Genomic DNA, 20,639 nt, shown 5'->3' with positions numbered 1-20,639 from the left:
AGCTAATGTCTCTCCAACATACATATGTACATACTCTAATGGATAGCAGCAACCGAATTCAGCGTCAGCTAACTAATTTATAGTAAGTCAGGGCGGCATAATCCTAGCGACCACGTAACGTTTCTTGTTGGTCAATATATTATTATTTAGACTACACTATAGTTAACAACAACTCTAGAGCTTAAACTACTAAGCTTGCCGAGTAATGAATAAAGAAAGGTTGCCATAGCAACATTAAGTTAAAATTGTCTTAGCAACATTACAATAATTCCAACAGGCATTCTTATTTCGCCTTATTACGTTTTAAAAAAAATGGTACAATAAAGGTAAACAATTTTCGCTTGTCATATTATTCGGGTATTTGTTTCTATCATGACAAAGGTAAGCTCATTTTCTCCGTTTCATTAGTCTCGTCTGTGTATCTAAGCTGAAAGTTGTTTTTCATTAAATTTCATCATTACTCATATAAAGATCAAAGACCCAATTTTCAATGTATCCACCTACGTTTTGTCCATACGCACATTTCGCAAACGTACACACAATCGCACACAACCATACAACAGTGTGCACTTGTGTACATAATTGGTGACCGCACAGTGAAAATTGAATTCCGTTTAATCTGATGCGGGATGAAATGAAATTCTCTAAACTGCGTGCTTTATCTAGAAATGGTTGGGATGCTGGGCAACGTCGGTGCGACGGTGCTCCCTTGCATTCTGCCCGCTCGGCTCTATTCGCCCGTCGCTGCGCCGTCCTCGTGTGTGTTGCCCGTTGACCGCAAGAGGTAAATGTCCGTATTGGATGCAACAACGTGGCCCGTCGTGTCTGTGACTTTGTTGTGCGCCCTCTGGGAGTAACGTGGGGATTATTATCCTCTGGATTAATTACCGTTAACTATGTGTACTGTTTTTTTTTTTTACTAGATTAAACATTGGATGTAGTCGTATTTAGCATTGTTTAATCGGCTGGACGGGTTTTATTAGCATGTTAGTGATAGTTTATTTAAATGCCGTAATCGCATACGTTATGAAAGGTAGGTAAAGATATTAATTTAATACTTTTATGCAACGTTTTTTATACGTAAACAAACAAACACAATACGCCTTTATCACAAATCACAAATTCTAAACTTTGGTCTTATACAGAGCAGAAAAACCCAATATCACTTTGTCAGACGCGGCATTCCAACTCGAGACCTCAGACCGAAAGTTGTACCGCGTATGCAATTCCACTGCGCCGCGGAGGAAGTCGCTAAAATTACATTCTAATGAATAATTCTGAAATATACATACTCTACGGCTTTTTAAAATTTCCAATAGCGTAGTTATTTCTAAATTTAAAATATTCCAAACAACTTACTGATAACTGATAAGCAATGTCCGAAGTCCAATCTTGCGCCTTATCTAAATTTGTCCTTAAACCTCTTGTTAACAGTAAATGAGACGTTTTTCGTGTGGTCTGTTTTAAAGGTGGGTGGAGTAGAAATCGGACTACCTAACAAATTTTAAAATAATATATGTACTAATAATTCATAATCCTTCACAGTTTGGTTACTTTATTAATTCTGAATCTTTTCTGAAAAATTAAGACAATGTTTAAAAAATCCTGATATATTTGTATTTTATAATTTAATGTCTAATATAATTTATTTAGACACGCGTAGAATGATACGCAATACAAGTCTGAACAAAATGTTTAATGTTTTTTACGTAAGTGCTTGTAACTAAGAGTGATGCATGTTTACACAAACTAATGCCAATCTGAAGCTGTAATCTGGTGCAAGTGATATCATGCACTATAAACAGCGGAGACACATTAATTAATAAGTGTTATTAAACTCTCGTTAACGTTAGATAAAAGCTACAAGACATTTCTTACGATGCTATTTGGCCGTAATGTAAACGTCATTGCGGGCGTGCACAGTTGCATAGCATGGGTTTAATTTATTAGTACGAAGATAAAGTTTATTATTGTACAATTAAGCTGTCGATGTTATTGCATACATTATATTTATGATATATTTATGGACGCAGTTTGAATAGAGATTACGTTTTGCAGTCAAAACGTTTAATATAATTTTATAAGCGGTACAAAGAACGATGTTAAATTTTACGCACTTTAAAAGTTGGTACATTTGATTTGGACGCAATAAAATGTTTTTAAAGAAAGAAGATGGTATCAAAAACTTTTGTTTTTATTTCTTTTTCTTTTTGCTTCATTCTGTCTCTGATCCGCAGATTCCGGTAACATTGTTGATTATACGTATATTTTCATTATATGAAAATTAAAAAAATGCAGTTGTAGTTGAATTTTGTTTTTTCTCTGTTTGTATGCACACGAAAAGTAATAAATCAATAGATGTAGGTCAGTACAATTATCAAGTCTGTCAAATATTTGCAAAGTAAAGAGTGTGATAAGTAAGAGCGATAACAGTTTTTGTTGTGTGAAAAATTGGGTTAATCCACTACGTCTTATCTTTGGAACGTACGTGTCGTAGTACTATAAAACATATTCGCATACAGCCTTCTAAAATCATTATCTTTCATAATCAAAGTACCAAATAACTATTGTAATAGGTAAATATCACCATAGTATACGAATGATATTGTGACTAGGGTATGATTTGCATTATAAATTGATGTGTTCATCATATGAAATTTTTTCTCGTCTTGTTTTTTGTTTAGCGTAAGATTACAAAACTTCTGAATTTAATTTACAATGTACATTTTTTACCTCAAATAAAGTAGGCGTTTCAATGTAATTTTTTACACGTTCAGCGATAACTTCTTTGAATATGCCGACTTAACCGATGCGTATGCGCCGACGGCATTAAAGTGACGTAAAAATAAATCCGATACCCAATTTCGCGTTCCACAATTATGAGCCATTGAAGCTGAATCGGTTACATTCGTGGACGGCGCAATGCGTACATAAAAAGTTATGTTGAATTTACGAAACATGAAGACGCCAATGGTCAGGCTCTACACATTGACATTATCGCGAGACAAGTTAATGACTCGCCTCATGGAGCAGACTTCGGCCGTGTTAACTATATAGTCCATTGAAATGTTACATTTTTTAGGCCTTACCTTGCGTTTTTTAGAGGACGCAATTTTATTTTTTAGAAGTGTAGGGGGGGTCAGTGTAAAGCTAAAACCAAGTTTGTGGGGTCGCCACCCTTGTCCCACGGCCGCCATCTTGGGTTGAAATGGTTTTTACGATGTATCTCTTAAACTATTTATCTGACAAAAAAAAATTATATACATTTTTTGTTGCAAATTAAATTCTCTACAACTTTGGTCTAGTAACTTTTTGTCGTAGAACTATAAATAAAAAAGTTATAAGCGAAAATGTTAAGAAATTCAATGTTAAGCAATGTCCATTGCAACGTCATCAGAACGTGTGTTTATAAGGTTCATAATACGTACAACACAAACCCGCGGTTGTCGGCTTGTACGCGAATTACTTGGATCCTGAATCGCTTTGGGACAGATGAAGCAATTGCTTAACATTTTTGCTTATAACTTTTTATTTATAGTTCTACGACAAAAGTTACTGGACCAAAGTTGTAGAGAATTTAATTTGCAACAAAAATGTATATAATTTTTTTGTCAGATAAATAGTTTAAGAGATACATCGTAAAACCATTTCAACCCAAGATGGCGGCCGTGGGACAAGGGTGGCGACCCCACAAACTTGGTTTTAGCTTTACACTGACCCCCCCCTACACTTCTAAAAAATAAAATTGCGTCCTCTAAAAAACGCAACCCCAAATGTAACTTTTCAATGGACTAATATTGTTTTTAACAACTAACCGTAATTTACGACGTCGACGTTATGTCACCGCGTTCTCACGAAGATTTTACCAAAAGACAAGCAGAGTTGTGGCCACATTAAAAATAATCGGCATGTAGCGGTCCGCGAGTGCAATTTTGTACGATTTATCTTGTTAATCTTAATTTTTTTCGCCAACTTGTCCAAAGTGGAATGCGTTCGTTTGCAATTCCGGAAAAAATGCCCCTGTCAACGACCGACCACCCGATATAGTATGGACCCGTTATATTAGCCGAGTGATCGACCTGGACTCCTGCCACGATCCCGGCGCCGGCTAATTATAAACACTCGCTCATAGAATAAACAGTTCCATGCTAATCACAGCAAGGAATAAAATTGCTCACACTGGCTGCCGCTTAGGGCGATTAATGAGTTGTTAGAAGGCAATTTATATCGCGTATGATGCGCTGATTATATTGCGATACAATGACTCCGTAATAATGTTGAGGTTAAAAGCACCGTGCGTATCTTGTCGCGTAAACATCATTTCTTATTTATCTAGTCTAGTTTGATAACGTGGAAATGACATCTTTGAAATATCTGTGTCAAAAACATCTGCTGAGAACCAAGTAATGATCATTACGGATATTTTTCTAGTCTACAAAGGATAGGAACCAGGTTTCCAGAGTGACGTGTCCAACGTTTTAAGATATTTCTACATCATTAAAATTTCCCGCTAAGCGCTTTGTGTTGACGTGAAAAATACGGCCGGGCTTTCGTCGCGGCATATTTGGAACACGCGTCAGCTGACCAAAACAACGAGGTCGGGCATGTTTCACGTATGCGGAATCGTCTACTCGAGCTGGAGAATAGGTATCGTTGCGATAACGAGCCAGTCGTGTCCTCGCTGCCGATTATTGCGGTTGCTACATCAGTATATTTATTCTCATACGTTTTAACCGTCGTGTGTCGTTGGCATTAATTCATATGTTCGTACGCAGAGTCGTACGTTGGTGTTGTATTTACAAACGTGTGATGATCGAGCCGTAACTGTCTTGTGGAAGTTCGCCGGCGCCGCGACGTGTTCCTAGTAAACTGTTTGGCTTATAAGCTAGTGAGCAGCAGTGCAGTGACCCACCAGCCGTGCGTGAAGTCGGGACGATGGTGCGCAAAGGGGAGAGGTCCACTCGCGCCTTCCTTAGGACTCTGGCCGACACGCTCCGCTGGCAATCTCTCCGCGCTGTCACAATGGTACGTTCGGTAGTCAACGGCCGTCGTGCTCGGCCGCTTATCATTTCACATTCATAATGTTTACATTTTTTTACATGCTTCTGTACATATTGTATCGACCGGCAACATTCACACCGACATTGTTTTTTTATAATTGGAAAATTGATAATCGAAACGTGTTTACATAGCCCAACTGTTCGTCGTCGTATTTACGTGGTTTAAACATTGACGTCACGCCGCACGCGGCATTGTGTTAAATTCAAACAATTGCTATCAGATAATCGATACGTTGTTCGTTGTCGGTGCGGTTTATCGATCGACGTGCTGTAAACGATGTTTTGACATCTGCCCATGGCGCGTCCGTGTGACGATCTCGACGCGTCCACGTGTGTCTATCGGGATCTGACGCGATCTCTGACCTCAAGGGCATGTATCACGTTGGATAGTGGACACGACTATCGACGATAAAGCGTAGTTCGTGCATATGAGTTACATTTGTATCACGAAACGGCTCCAACTACGTTTGAAGTTTCATTGCCACAAAAGAAACGAAATTTATTAAAAAATTACATACAAAAATAGACACGAGACTTGTGTAAACTATTAATTTACATAGGGTGTCATCGATGCGTTGAGTACTTCATTATGTAAACGAACTCTTCGCATAAACAAACGCTCCTAATAAGGTCATGTATTGACATCATATGGTCGACCTAGACGTCCCACTGAAGGCTCGAGTCATAGCCGTTTTTCATTGAAGGGAGACATACGGGTCACACAGGTCTCCTCTTTGGTCCAACATTGATGATTGCACGTTTAGTACCAAAGAAAGATGTTGAAGACATAGATGACGTAGCTTCTAGCTTTTAGTTATTGAGTTAAACTATTTATTTTGCATTATGATATTAGATATACTTTCAATCCACCGACATGACTATTGACTACAGTCTTAGATATCTGTGAAATAAACTGAGCACTGAATCGCTAAGCCAAACAATAAACAATATTTTCACCTTACAATCCTTCGAAAAAGTTACAAAATCCAAGTCACTTATCCTAAATCAAATATATCCTCTACACACCAAGCCTTAACATCTAAACTCGTATAAATCGGCCTAACCAATAAAGTACAGAACGCACTCAATACACGTTATCAAAATTCGATATACAAACCAACGAACCGTCAAATTAGGTCAAATAAACTGTTTGAGCGCGATGCATATGTAACCTAGAAACGTAAGCGAATTGTCGCACTTTGTTTATTCAACGCTCCGTGTACATTATATCAGTACATTGGTTCAGGTGTGGTGTTAGGGCTAGTTTTAACTCAACACTCTTTAATTAGTTTCTTACCAATTGACGTAATATTTTGTCGAATTGCATTTGTATTGCGTTATGTGCAAGTGTCGCTAGGTGAAGATGTTTCTGTATGTACATATTGTTTGTGATTGATGGTTTTTTGTAATAAAATAAATAGGCCTTTCTTTATGAGTTTGGGCTTTAGTGGTGAGTCATTGGCAGAAATTTCTTTGTTTCTAAATGTCTTTCATCTTTAATTATCGTTTGCTTTAAACAGCGAGAGAAATTCTACGTATGTGAGAGATATTTGTAAGAATTTCGAAGGTTTGAGAACTCTACCAACCAGAAGAAGGCAATGCCTAATTCCTTGAATCATTAGAGGCGGTCCCATATAAAAGTTTGACAGTAAGTATATATTAGAGGACAGATAGCATGATATTAATAATATGCATATTCGCCAATCACTACTAAGTTGCCTGCTTAATTTATCCGCGGATAAATGCCAATGTATCGTAAATATTATGTAAAAAGTAGGTACATAAATTATTAAATAAATCGCTAAGTCTTCAAATGCAAAGTTCATGACTATATTTAATGTATGCCGATGAACTTTGCAAAAGAATCACACTCGTATTTATAAATAAGTTTTATTACATGTCACTAAGGAAGAAATCACAAAGGCAAGGCGACTTAAAAAAATATTATTCTAATACACGTACCGTCTACGTGTTTCGTATTCGTACGCAGTTTGTAATAGCACTTCTTGTAGGAACAAGTTTAAATATTTACTTCTTAGAAATAGAAGAAAATAATCATAAAGAATATAGTGAGAGGTGCGGTTGTTTAACATTTTTAAACAGGAAGATTGCTTGTTGTTTGGTCGGCTTAAGTAATATAAATTAACAACACGGTAGGGTAGACAAGAGAGAGAGAGAATATGGTGTTAGACGATAATTGGTGATTAAATGAGTATTTGAGAAGAAAAACTTAAACCTTGATTCTTTTGTGAAGACATGTGTTTCATTATTTAGTTTTATATTGACTTGTATTTGAAATCATTTATATAAACGTATTAACGATTTCTCGCGAAGTATTATTTCTATAATAGTTTAAATATTAACGATACAATCAATTAAGGATTTCTCGACGTGTCAACCCTAACGGACGTACATTCGGCCCGGGCCTTGCGTTGACCCAGTTTCAAGTCCGACGCTTCTTATCTATTCTACAGTCTAGATTGAGTCAAGAATGTCCAGTCTAGGGGAGAAAGGGAGAACTTGGATTCTTTTCTAGTCTTTCCTAGTTTCACAGTCGGAATCAATGACGTGATTTCGTTGCGGAACTTTTTAAACTTTCCAGATACGACGCTTTTTAATCGTACAACATTCGATATAACTAGATATCGGGGACCTTTGTAAGGATATGAGAGTTTTTATCGTTTCTTAAATTCCACTTCAGGTGTATAGATCGAAAGTTTCTAGATGTTTGCTTGCTAACAGATCACTGTTTAGTTATTCAGCTGACTAAGTTTGAAGATAGCCTTCAGATTAAAAACTTTACAAATTGGCATCTGATAACTGGAAAAATTATTAAATCACTACGTTCGTTTAGCACAAACAAAACATAGTTCCGTTTCATATAAATTCTATAATGAAAAATGAACATTCAAAAGTATATTTATAAACATTATGATAGCCGACGAGATTAAATCATATCTTTTGCGGTATTAAAATTCACCGCGTCTGTGTCCACTACTTGGAAGTTTTTATTACTTCAGCATTAAGCTGATACTAGCGACAACATTCTTAGCGTTGTGGTTATCCTCTTTCGCTGCATGCACGGAGTTTTTATCCGGCACAAAATATCGAATATGGCGCATGGTAACAGCTTTTCAGCGAGCTTTCGTAATACAAGATAGATGTGTTCATGTAGCGCGTGTTTTTACATCGATCTCATTATTACTATGGTAACTAAATATTTGCATATGGGATTAGTGAAAGACTTGGATCATTCTTTCTCGTGACAGCGATATTAAATACCTGGAGAGTGATGTTTACATGTGATACGTCTAGCAAGGAACGTCTGTTAAAATGACACATCTCAGTTGCTATTTATTGTTTAGACATCCCCTAAATATTCTAGACCTGAAAATCTAAAGGTTGATTATGTATTGTCTGCGCATAACGCGGAAATTATGATTCACATTGTTTTCGCCATGTATAATTCTAATTATAGTTGCTGGTTTTTGTAAGGATTGTATACAACGCATTACTGTAAACCTCACTCAGCCGCGTAGCCGGCTTGAAGTTTCCGCGTTGTTTTTGTTCCCGTCGTCAAAAAACTACCGACGTTAGCATGCAAGTCGTGTATATTTTATTCGGCAGCCGAAATACACTCTTGTTAAGATCATCATCATTAGACTGTATTCTTGCAGCGTCGGAACCCTGCCTGTTGTGACGGCGTCTGGTGGCTATTTATAAAACTGTTGGTATCCGTGCACGGCGACTCCCCAACTCGCCGGTAGTTCCATGCGCCCTACGTAAACACGCCTGTGTTATTCTTCTATTACGAATTTAGGGAGAGTGTCGTTGCAGCGCCTTAACAAAACTCTTTCCGTCTTGTACGACCAAGTCTATGTTTTTAGTTTTAATGCGATTGGCTCTTTGTATGATCCGTCTACATTATTGCTTTTGCCCAGAGTAGTGTCATGGTAGACCTAATCGTTTCCAGTAGTTCGGATAAATGACGCGCTGTGTTTTTATAATTCTTTATGATAAACGCTTCCGAGCGAATGTGACGCAATGAGATACATCCGGCCCGGTGCGAAGCATCTTTAAATATAAACGAGTGGGTGTAAAACAAAAAACATTCAAGTTTTATTAACCCACTCTGAGCAAAATTACAAGTTCTAATATGTTAATTTCGTCTTTCAGTTTTATCGTCAGAAATTTGTGAGCGTCGTTACGGACGCCAGAAATGCTTTTATTCATATTTATTTGGGTTACACTGCCGCCTTGGAATGAGTTTTCTAAAGTCCGAACTCAACTTTAACAAAGTTCTAATCGTAAAATTTCCGATCTAATCCGAATATCAAATAAACCTATCCCTTTAAATAAAGTAATGTAGGTATGAAGCGAATGCATTTGGTTTGAGTGAAAATTCTACGATAAAGTCTTGTCTAGTTTCTTTAACATAAAAAGAGTATGCGAAAAATCAGCGTGGTGCAGTAGTAGTGTGCGCGGGGTTGATCAGTGTTCGGTTCGTTATCGTGGCGGGCAGCAATACATTGGATCGGCAGCGCAGCGGAGTCCCGACGTCGGCGGCGGCGGCGCGGCGTGCCCTATCGCCGGAGCCGCCATCCGCATAGATGACTATGTTCGCTCTCATTCATTAGAGGGGCGGGCGGGCCGGGACGCAAGACGTCGCGCGCCGCCCGACGATATCGATTTTGTCCTCCTCCCCGTCCCCCTGCCGGCCGCGCTCTCCCGCACCTCACTCCCGCACTCAGCATCCGACCTCGAGTGCTCTCCTCTCGCGCCTACCGAACACCTCCGACAGAAACTACGCCTTAACGACACCACGGCACAGCTCAAAATTCCAATGACCGCGCGTCGACCGACGTCCTCGCGGCGATCCCTAATGGACCCTCCGGCCGAAAGTCACTCGGTCGAGATTACAACGACGCCGACGCCGTCCGCGCCGTACGAAAAAATAAGCTTTTTGTTACAATTAAAATGGTAAATCAAACCAATTTTAGTAATTGCGAGGTCAAACTTTGAAGTGGCGGCGCGCGCTCAGGGCGGGCGTTTTTAACGCGTATGATTTTTAATGGGCCCTCCTGTTCTTGGTTTATAACGTGTGATGGATGGGGGCTCGCATGTCGCCATGGCATGCGGATGTCGCACGATGCTTGATTCAATAATTAGTTTCGACACCACAACATTGCCGATACTACAGTATATATCCGCCAGGCAATGTTGTTTCGCTGCCGCGTTATGTTAGCAGTCTGCTCTCGCTATCTCTTGTGAATTGGGCGTTTTATATTAAAAACTCTATACACCTCTTTTAGCCTCGTGGACGTTTACGTATGGGAATTTAGGAATTTTATCTAAATTATTTTTTGTATAAAAGGACCTTTTAGTTGTTTGTATTATTCGCCTGCTACCTTCCAATATTATTTTTAATTAAGGATGATCGTAATATTTACTGTAATGTTTAGAATACAGTCTTATAAACATAATTTGAATATTAATAATATTTTGAAATATATAGTTTCAATGTACAAATGTTTTAGAGAATTTCCATCAGGTAGGTATGTAAAGTGTCGCATTTTTAAAAGGGTCACGGCACACTAAAACACTTTATTGCAGATTGTTGCCTGTTAGAAATACATGTAAAAGTCTTTTAGATCCCACAGAATGTATATAGACTTACGGTTAAATCATATCTACTGACTAGTTATATTACGGAGTATTATCTGTAGTGTACGGAAAATGTTTGGAGTCCATAATCTGTGGTAATAAGAAACGGTCGCTTTAATTAAATAATACGATAATGGTATCAAATTTATTTGCTACCAAAAAAAAATATATTTAAATTTCTTATTAGTTGCGATTTTGTTAACTCTAATTAAGATATATTTAAAACTTTATCACGTCGCATGTTTAATTAACAAAACCTTAAATGTATGTTGGAGTAGATGTCTTGATGATATGCTGTTTTACAAGTCGTTGAATATAGTACTAATGGTGCGTTTTCGCTGTTAACTTGAAGTGTAACGCAAATGTAAATTTTACCAACTCCATACACAAGGGTGCAAAATGTCGAAGGAAAGCTGTGTGAGAAAGGACTCGCGTTTAACAAATTTTGTTTATTTTATATACACGACATGCTTGTTTACGTATAATAACGTGATCATAAAATCTAAGCGGTTGCTATGAACAGTTCAGTGCTCAAAATTCAACGTAGTGGGATTTAATTTTTAATTTTGTTCATGGATTACGAAATTATTTTCATAATACATTAGCGGCGGCTTTAGTTGTTGTCAAATATAAATATTTTTATACTTGAATTCAGAGCCAGAATTGAATAAAATAATAAAGAATTCATAAGCAAGTTAGTATCTATGGTATGCAAATGAATTGAGAAATAGTTCATTACGGTTGACTGTCTCTTTACATGTGTACGTCCTTACTAAGTTTTGCGACTCTTGCGCATATCACAATTTTAGCTCTTTAGTGTTCTGCAGCGATCAGTCCTGATATTACATTGTAAAGAAGTGAAGATCAGCTTGGCGTTAGTCACACTTGTATGTCACTGATAACCTTCATCTATTGTTTGTCCATATAAGGAATTGCAATATCACATATATTTTCTTGTCACTTACCGCGTGACGTTTTCCGGGTTTGGCATATACCTTCCGGACGATGTGATCAAATCAAAATGTGCTACCAGAGAATTTTAATTCGCACACAGAGATGCATCGGATTTTTTATTCGGAATACAGATCAATGTTTATCTGCACAAGCAAGGCGGATATTTATCATTATTCATTGATAGCTGTGTGATCGGATATTCGGATTGTTGTTTACTCGACCTCCGTATAATAAAGTATTTATAAATAGTCCTGATTAACGGCAGATTCACACAAGGAAAGTTACTAGTTCTACCAATAATAGCCATTTGGCAAGAAACTCAAGTTTTCCGAGGTCGTCATGCGACTGTCGATTACATAATTACTTATGGTAATATTTATTTTTGCTCATATTTTGGATTGATCGAGACTATTATTAAACAAACAAAAACTAAAATAAAAATTGTTTTACATTTCCAAAATAATAATATTTATCTGTTATGTTTCCCGTCTGTCGTGCGAGAAATTCGTTTTGTGTAAATAAGGTTTTAATAAAGTATATTCACCTACAAGCTAGGCACTAGCGTGTACTAAATTTGAAAGAAACGTATAAAAATAACTTATGCGACATAATTCGAAGCTAACCGAAATAATTGTACGTAAATAGACTGAGTTACGCCCACGTAAGTACGTCGCTAAAATCACTATCATCCACTGCACTACGGTAGTAGAGTGCCGCCGGTCTGGCGGTAGAAAAATGCATTGTATTTCAGTTTTAGATATTTGCACACAGCCTTTATTGGCACGGGCCTCACACAGAGAGGATGCTTTAAGGCACAAGTCATAAATTCCAGTATACGAGAGTATCTAGGAAGTATATAAGTTTGATTTACATAGATGCTGCCGCAAAAACCCGCATACATATATTTTTAAAATATAAATATGGAAATTATCATCGCGAGTGAAATGTAATGAAGGATTTTCTGTGTCATTAAGAGATATTGCCGAAAACATAATCTGCTAAGTTGCCGTTTTGCAACAACAAGTCATTAAATTAAATACTTTATGAGGTTTTGCGGCTTGTATTTTAAGATTAACTTTAATCCTGACGTTTAAATATTTTGAAAACGCGGTGTTTACGTGTTGGGTATTTAATATACACACTCGATAAACTTTTGATGCTTTGGAATTTTAACAACTTAGCACCAGTTATCGACTTGAAGTTAGCACGAGTATGTCCCTAGATATGCCACTTCATCAATCAAGTGGCACTTGTAACGGTCCGAGGGACGGAGCTTGGACCCTTCCAGTTCCGCTACTCTCCGCTCCTGTCTCCCCCCATCTCCTCCAGACGTCCACAATAAACTTGATTGGTGGAATATCCACCATAATGACTCACGCTTATGAATCACATGAGGTACCTGTTAATGTATATGCCGTTAACCTGTTATAACTTCGTCGAATCCCTGCGAACGCAATAAATATGTAAAGCTCAACCTTATCTCAAGAACCCATTTTTTTTTTATTTTATTAAAAACTGAGAATGTACATGTGAACATAAAAGCTACTCAAATACACATATAAAATCGTATTTTCTTAGAAATCATAAGAGAATTTGTTTCTTTCGGTATCAAAACAATTTACCGTCAACATTACTTCCGTCGGTCCATATTGGTTTAACGTAGGAAGACAGAAAAACAACTGGGTGTTCTGTTCCACACATTATTTAGTTGGCCGATCCCTGACCTGTGAGATAACGCAGCTCGTGTTGCGGTAGGTCCCGGGGATTTGCATCGTTTCCAATGCTAATAGCCATCCAACTAAACAATTATCTCAAACTAATATATTGCCGGCTTGCCCCTTACATACGCTTATTTGTACGTTATGCGTAGATGTTCCTTCAGATTTGCTCAAACATTTTAACTTCTGTTTGTTGCACAAAATATAATTCAGGTCGGCATCTTGGATCGCTAAGTGTCAGCTTTTATGGTTCAAAAGGATTTATCTTTACATTATATGGCTGAAATGTATGTTATTAATAGTCTATCTGTGCCAAATTTAAATAGCCTGTGAACATTGCCTGTCCAAATTTACGACATTTTTATTTGTTCCTTTCTTAATCTCAATATTGTATCTAAATATCCAACACCTGTACATATACACACGAAGTGGGTTGAATAATGGCAGTCGTTAACTTGGATTCTATACGAAGAAATGATCGCTACCTTCGTAGAACTGTACGCGTGCAATTGCTTTGCATAACTCATTTCATGATGGATTACACTAAATCCTTTAACGCAATGTTTGCTTTCTCTATCGGTTGGTCAAAACCGTATTTTAAAATAAAACGAGCGCGTAATATATTACACGGTGGAACACAAAGTGTAGGAAATATATGAATTTAACAGAAAGGTATTTTTCTTTATGATTTATGATTGTAAACGATGTTATCTAGACGTAAGAGGGTTTAAAAGCCGCCGCCGAGACTACTTCACCGCATATTTACATGCAGTAACATGTTCATTTGCATAATCTGTGACAATTTAAACGTGCCATTATTGCCGCACAAGTAATGCGATAGCAATTCAATTAAACTCGTCTGTAAATGTTATTGTTAATGTGTGTCGGCCGTCGATCGGCGACCGTAGCCTTTGGTGTGTCGTGCGTACAATTTGTTAATACGCTCGCTAAAAGTGTTATTTATTAAAGAATAATAACGTCTCGCTTGGTTATTATGTAAATGCCCCATCAAAGGCGTCTGCTCGGACCTGCCTCAATGAGGGGAACGCTTGGGGTCGAGTTATGGCAATGCATTCGACGAACCGCCGACTGCAAGGGTGGTTTTGCATAAGTATAGCACAGTTTATAGTTTACAGTGCTGAATGTGTATGTCTAACCGCTGGATTTATGAATGCTGCGCTGCAATTATGACGTTTCGTGCGAGTGTGTGTTCGCTGTTTGAGTTCCCCACTACACTTATCATACGCATTCAGCGGGCTTGTGTTGTCCGCCGGAGGCTTTCGTATCGTCGAAACGTACCCGATCCGGTACTACGTTGTTCTCAATTATCGATCGGACCATTTTAGTTTGTTATAAATTTTAAATCACTTATCTAGACTGGTACCGAGTTGGAAATAAACACTGAAATCGATATGGCTCCGGCGGCCGAAATTCAAGCCGTCTAGTTTGCGGCCGACTCTATGAAATTACTACGGCGACGGCGACGGCGTCGGCGACGTTAGACGACAATACAAACAGCGTTGAGTACCTGTTGGAATATACGTCGTCGGTTGTAATACGGCGGATGATTAAAAAAAACGTGCGTGCCCACTTGACGCACGGTGTTAGCTTTTTGCATGTGTGGTGTATGCGGTGGCACTAATGAAACGGGCCCCGGCGTGTGCGTCGCGGCGGCCTACGTACGCGGGCCTTGCATTGGGTCGGGTCAGTGAACCCGCCCGCCCACTATCGGGGTAAATATGCCGAATGCACACAGATGCGCGCGCCTCCCCCGCGCCGGCGCCCGCCGCCCGCCGCCCGCCGCGCGCGCCGCACCCCCGCCCGCCCCACTCGCCGTTGCACTTCGCACGCATGCACCCCCCACCGACCCCTCTTAAAACTCCTAATTGATTGCACAAATTTTCTCGCAATAACTGTCTTTTTATGTTGTTAATGATGTAAACTTTCGCAGTTCCGCCACTTTAATTGATACTCGACGATGTGATAACTTGTAAACCGGTGCGGCCGCCTAATTCTGTACGTACTCTCATTTGCATGTCGCTGCGGTGTCATCGCCGAGCCTGTAAAATATTAATTAGTATACGGCGAATTTGCTTTTCGCCATTGCGCTTCGATTTTATTCGCATGGCAACGAACATTCGATACTATAAAGCCTCTGCTTAAACATAGTGTTTGATTTTTATTAAGTCTTTAAATGCAACAACTTATCAATCGATTCTTGTCAGACTACTGTAAATAAGTACAATAATACTCGATAGTTAACGTTGAACCTTTGTTGTTAAAACAAATCTAATAACAATCTGCTAATATGACATAATATCTTACACGCACGCAGACAATTATCGCTAAGCTTGTATAAGATCCACAGCAACTCGCATTGCTACAGATAATAACTAACGTTCTAATGTTACTTGCATTGCAACAGAGGCTGATGATCGAATCGTTACATCATCTGATGCGTTCACGTGATATCACGGTGACGTCACGGCGCAATGCGTATAAATAAACGTGTGGACCACGCGGGACGGATTAGGAACAGTTTTAAGGGACCATTAGACCCTAAAATATTTTAATTGCATTAGCGAAAATACACTATTAGCACCATGATTGCATAGTCTGGTGACAGCATACTTTAGAAATTATGCATTCAGATGCACGGGATGGCAAAACCGATTTTTCTTCCATTATTTAATTAACTTATTTGTCTGGATGTAAATTTGATAGTGTTGTATCAATTCTTTCATACGTCGCTATATGCTCTGAAAAATATCGGTGCTCCATTAAATTATACACATTGTAAGTCACCTTGGTAGATAAACATAACATCGGTTAGTAATATTAATTGGAGTAGTTTTAAAAGAAAAAGTACGTAATTAACATTGACAGTCTGTACAGACAGTGGGGCGAATGATATTCATATTATTCGCATACGTAACAAAAAAAAACAGCATTATTAAAAATATCAAACACAATAAACACACGTAATATGTGAAAAAATGTATACAAATATCAGACAATGCAACTTACTCCAGGCTCTTTATACCGATCTACATATTCTACAGTACAGTCTACAGATAACAACAGTACTGAACTTAGAAACACAAATTAAATTATGTAAATTTTCTTCATAACATTGTAGACATAAAAAATGTTCAAGTTTAATCTTATATCTAATTTCCGTAATTACGTTAGTTTGTTTTAAATAAATTCTAATATATTTTATTTGTTATTGTATTAAGTGTGTTCGAATTTCGAATAATTAACGAGTTTAAAACAACACTCCCCACGAATTTCAGCTTCAATGCGGGCCTGTGTTCTGACGTCGAGTCGTATGATGCCGAAGCCGCTCTATATTTGCATACCCGTAATAAAAATGCCATAGAATCGCCATGCCATCATAACTGCAAGAGCTTTTCTGGCTTTATAGTCTCGCATTGTGCCATTGTTGAACATACGTCATGGGCTATACAAGAATGCGTTTATTGCTATACGGTGACTCGACTTAACGAAACTTCGTCTCTCAAACGATTATTTTTATAGTAATATTGTTAGTGAATTATTATGTGATGAAATTGGTAGTATTCAAGACAATATTTTTGTCATACATGACAAGAAAATATACGTTAATTTGAATGTTTACGATATAACATAGTACAAAAAATTTCATCTTAAAAATCGTAAGGAAACAACGTTATTTATATACATAGGTAGAGATCATTCTAGATAGTTATATTGAATATCGATTATCTTGAAACCCACTAACCTTTATAAGCGAAACAAATTTTATGCTGAAACGAAACTGCACAGCGTTTATATTGTTATGGAAACAAAACGCAATGAAATAACACGTTGAAAAACAATAAATCGAGGTGAACGACTTATGACCTAGTCCACTGAACACCCTCTGTTTTGATCCCCAAGATTTATTAGCCGTGGAGAGTAATATTGCGATAAGCTTCGACACAGCGAGTTCACTTCTTATTGGTAGATGTTTCTAATTAAATATCCGAGAGGGAAGGATATCATGAGATTGATATATTGGTGTCTAAATGTGGTTCTAACTTTTAATGTATTGGTGCAACATTTTTTTTTTATGAAACTGTGGTCTTGCTTTGGCGAAGTGAATTTTTCAAAAGGTAACCCGAGGCAAAAACAATTACCTTAGGTAACCTATCGCGGCAATTTTGACAGAAAACGAAACTAAGACAAAGTTAAATAAACCTAAAATATTATATTATTAATAAACCTAAAAATAAAATAAAAAATAAAAAAATAAAAATAAAAGGGAAGGCGGTGGAAATCAGCTTATATGGACGCTTCGGCACTGTGGCCTAGTGTATTTATGGTTTGTGTAGTATAAAAATGTAAAGAGAGGTGTGTTCAACACCTTATCCAGTATAAATATTGCCATGCGAGAATTCGTCTACGACTCTACGCGATCCAGCCGAGATCTCCGTCGGCAATGTAATGTTTGAACTCTCCGCTCGTTTTATTATTTCCCCATTCTATTTTATTATTGTATTGTAATCAGATTATTCCTGATTCAATTACGCTGATTTAACTATTTGTTAAATATTCAATGTTATCGAATCTAGTCTCTGGGTTAGTTGATTTACATGAAGTAAAGTATGTTGTTAGTTGTAGTATGTTGCTTAAATCATGTTTATTGTTTTAAAGATAAAGATAACTGATGGCCAAGGTTTCATTGTACATAATTGTCAAAAACTTATTTTTGTGAATTCTGCACACGCGCCGGTTATAATGCCGCGCTACGTACTCGTATTTTTAAGTTTCACGTTCGTAAACAATGCGCCGAACGGAACCACCTTTCCATATAATTTAAATATAACTCATTAATAATGTAGTACACAAATCAGTTTGTGTTTCCGGACATCGCTAACTTGTTTTCCTCACAATTCAAACAGTTGTAGTGTGTCGGGGTCCTGCATTGTTTATGATAAATCAGCGAAGTTGCAGACGAACGGTGCGCGGTGCGCCCATGACTCTGCGCCCGAGACGTAGTTAGTAGATTTGAATTGAGCGGCAACTTGCATCATGCAGTGTGTAAGTTGCGCTCTTCACATTTCCATCTCCGGCTTCGTTCATTAGATAGTTAACCGTCGACCGAACAGTGGATCACGTCTCGCTATCAGGTGCGCTGCAAACAAAACGCTGAATAGAGGCCAGGTTAAACATGCACGACGGGTGTACGGGTATAATTAAAGTTTAGGAGACGCTCACGTCGCCCGTTAACCTCGTTATCGGGCGCTGGAAGTGGGTGAGACGCGGAGGGGCGGGAGCCAGCGAGGGGTCGGGGGGAAACGGGGAAAATCAATGACAGCCGCCGCGCTCGGCCTCTCTCCCCGGCCCGACGCGCTCATCTCGCGGCCACGTGCCGCGGTCACTGGCCTGACACACCATCCTCGCCTCCACCACCATGTGTTTTCGCACACCACTCGCACCACCACCATGTGCGAGTTAAACCATTACACCACACCACGTGGTTTTAACCTCAAACCGCTTGGACGAAAATTGTACCTATGTCAGACGTGCAGACAGGCAAGCAGACCACGTCGAGCACTCTGAACGTATTCGACATAACATCAGTCAACAAACAGTGAGCCAGATAGACCGTACATACGTACGGCCACATGAATCCCCTCCGGTTGTCGATTGTCGGTTGTCGGGCCGCGCTCGGTCGCCTGTAAAATATATACCGTAATATGTAGGTCGCTGTCAGAAATTTGGGTTATCGTTCGGCGGCGTCGATATGCGACACTTCCGCACCGGCACGATGCGAATGCCGTGCACTCGCCAATATTATTGCTATGTCATGCTCGAGTTACGTAAAAGCTACCGAATGCCAGATGGGATATTTATAGGTCATGTGACGCAGCCAACGCATCACAATGTGCCATCATAATCACAAAATGCATACAGTTCATCAATAAAATTTTTACATCAATTCAATGTCTAAAAATGACTCATCGAATGGGCTAGACTCGATGTGAGCACATAAAAAACCCGTAGCGATGAACTTCCTGGTCCCGAATCGTCGCTAGCACTTGGGGTCGGTAGTCAGTACGAATGTTTTATATAAGCATATCGCGACCCGTCGTCGATCAATGTCAACCGCATATTTGGGTCAACGTCCGTCAGCCGAATTCCCGCGCTCGTCTACTATTCATTTCCTATAAACGCATACGACCTCTTTATTGTTGCTAGGATTCGCGTTTTGTGGTTTTTGAACGATGGCTTTGAAACGAGTTTAAGTTTGAGCGACTGGTTTAAAAAGAAATTAACCGTCACAGGTGACAGGATATGTATGAAATGTTGAATTATTATTACTCCGATAACGCATATCATATTAAAATTCTTTCAAGTTGTCGAACCGCTTGAACGTTTCAATCGAAAATAAAGGAAAAACTGGGAAACTTCAAATCAGCGTTCGGAAATAATAAATTGGTACACATTTGTTAAGGTTTATCAGTTAGTTGTGTTTCGTGGTGGTTTTTAAGCAATTACACATTATTAAAATGTATTATTTCAATGTTGATATAACCACATGCAATTATTTTTTTCATTTAACTTATTGTTTATTATGTGAAGTAAATAATATACATATACATAATATAATATTGTAATCAAAATATTGTAAGTATTTTTTTGTTTCGCAAAACAATTTTAAAAATACGATCTATGCTTTTTTGTTGCATTTTTTTTTCTCTATTGGTATATTGTTATTCGAGCCAAAAAATAATATATTATGTTGAGGGAATCATGTTTTGTATTTTCTATACAATATATTATGATGAAATTGCTGGCGAAAATGAAACGCTGTTATTTATTCGTTGTTAGATGGGCGGGGAACAAAAAAAAATATTTTATGGACAGACAGACTTTTCTACAGATTTGCTTTTCTTTTGTGGCAATCAAATGATTACATTATATCTTAAAATCCTTTGTTGTCTGAACACGTCTTGATATATAATATTTAGAAATTGTTTTGCATTTTATACATACAATATCAAATAAATCTTTCGGCTTGATGGCATGAACCTTGATCGAAGGACATCGCAAACGGAATTCAATCTTGAATGTGATAAATCCGTCATTCACTAACAAAATCTCTAGGCATGTTTAAACAATATATGGCATCACGATTTTTTTCACTTTTCAAGGGTAGGCTACTGCCTCTGCATTATACACATTTCGCCACGTAAGAGCCTCAGTAACACGAGGT

At 38.2% G+C, this 20,639-nt stretch overlaps 1 protein-coding gene across 1 annotated transcript in view; it reads left to right on the top strand.

Moving 5' to 3' along the window:
- The window catches only part of LOC115450496 (serine/threonine-protein kinase minibrain), a 116,197-nt gene that overhangs the window by 76,875 nt on the left and 18,683 nt on the right, over window positions 1-20,639 (top strand).

Source organism: Manduca sexta, chromosome 11 (genome assembly GCF_014839805.1).
Source record: "Manduca sexta isolate Smith_Timp_Sample1 chromosome 11, JHU_Msex_v1.0, whole genome shotgun sequence".
Lineage (NCBI taxonomy): Eukaryota > Metazoa > Arthropoda > Insecta > Lepidoptera > Sphingidae > Manduca > Manduca sexta.
Note: the sequence above shows the minus strand (reverse complement) of the source record. Positions and strands in the feature narration are given on the sequence as shown.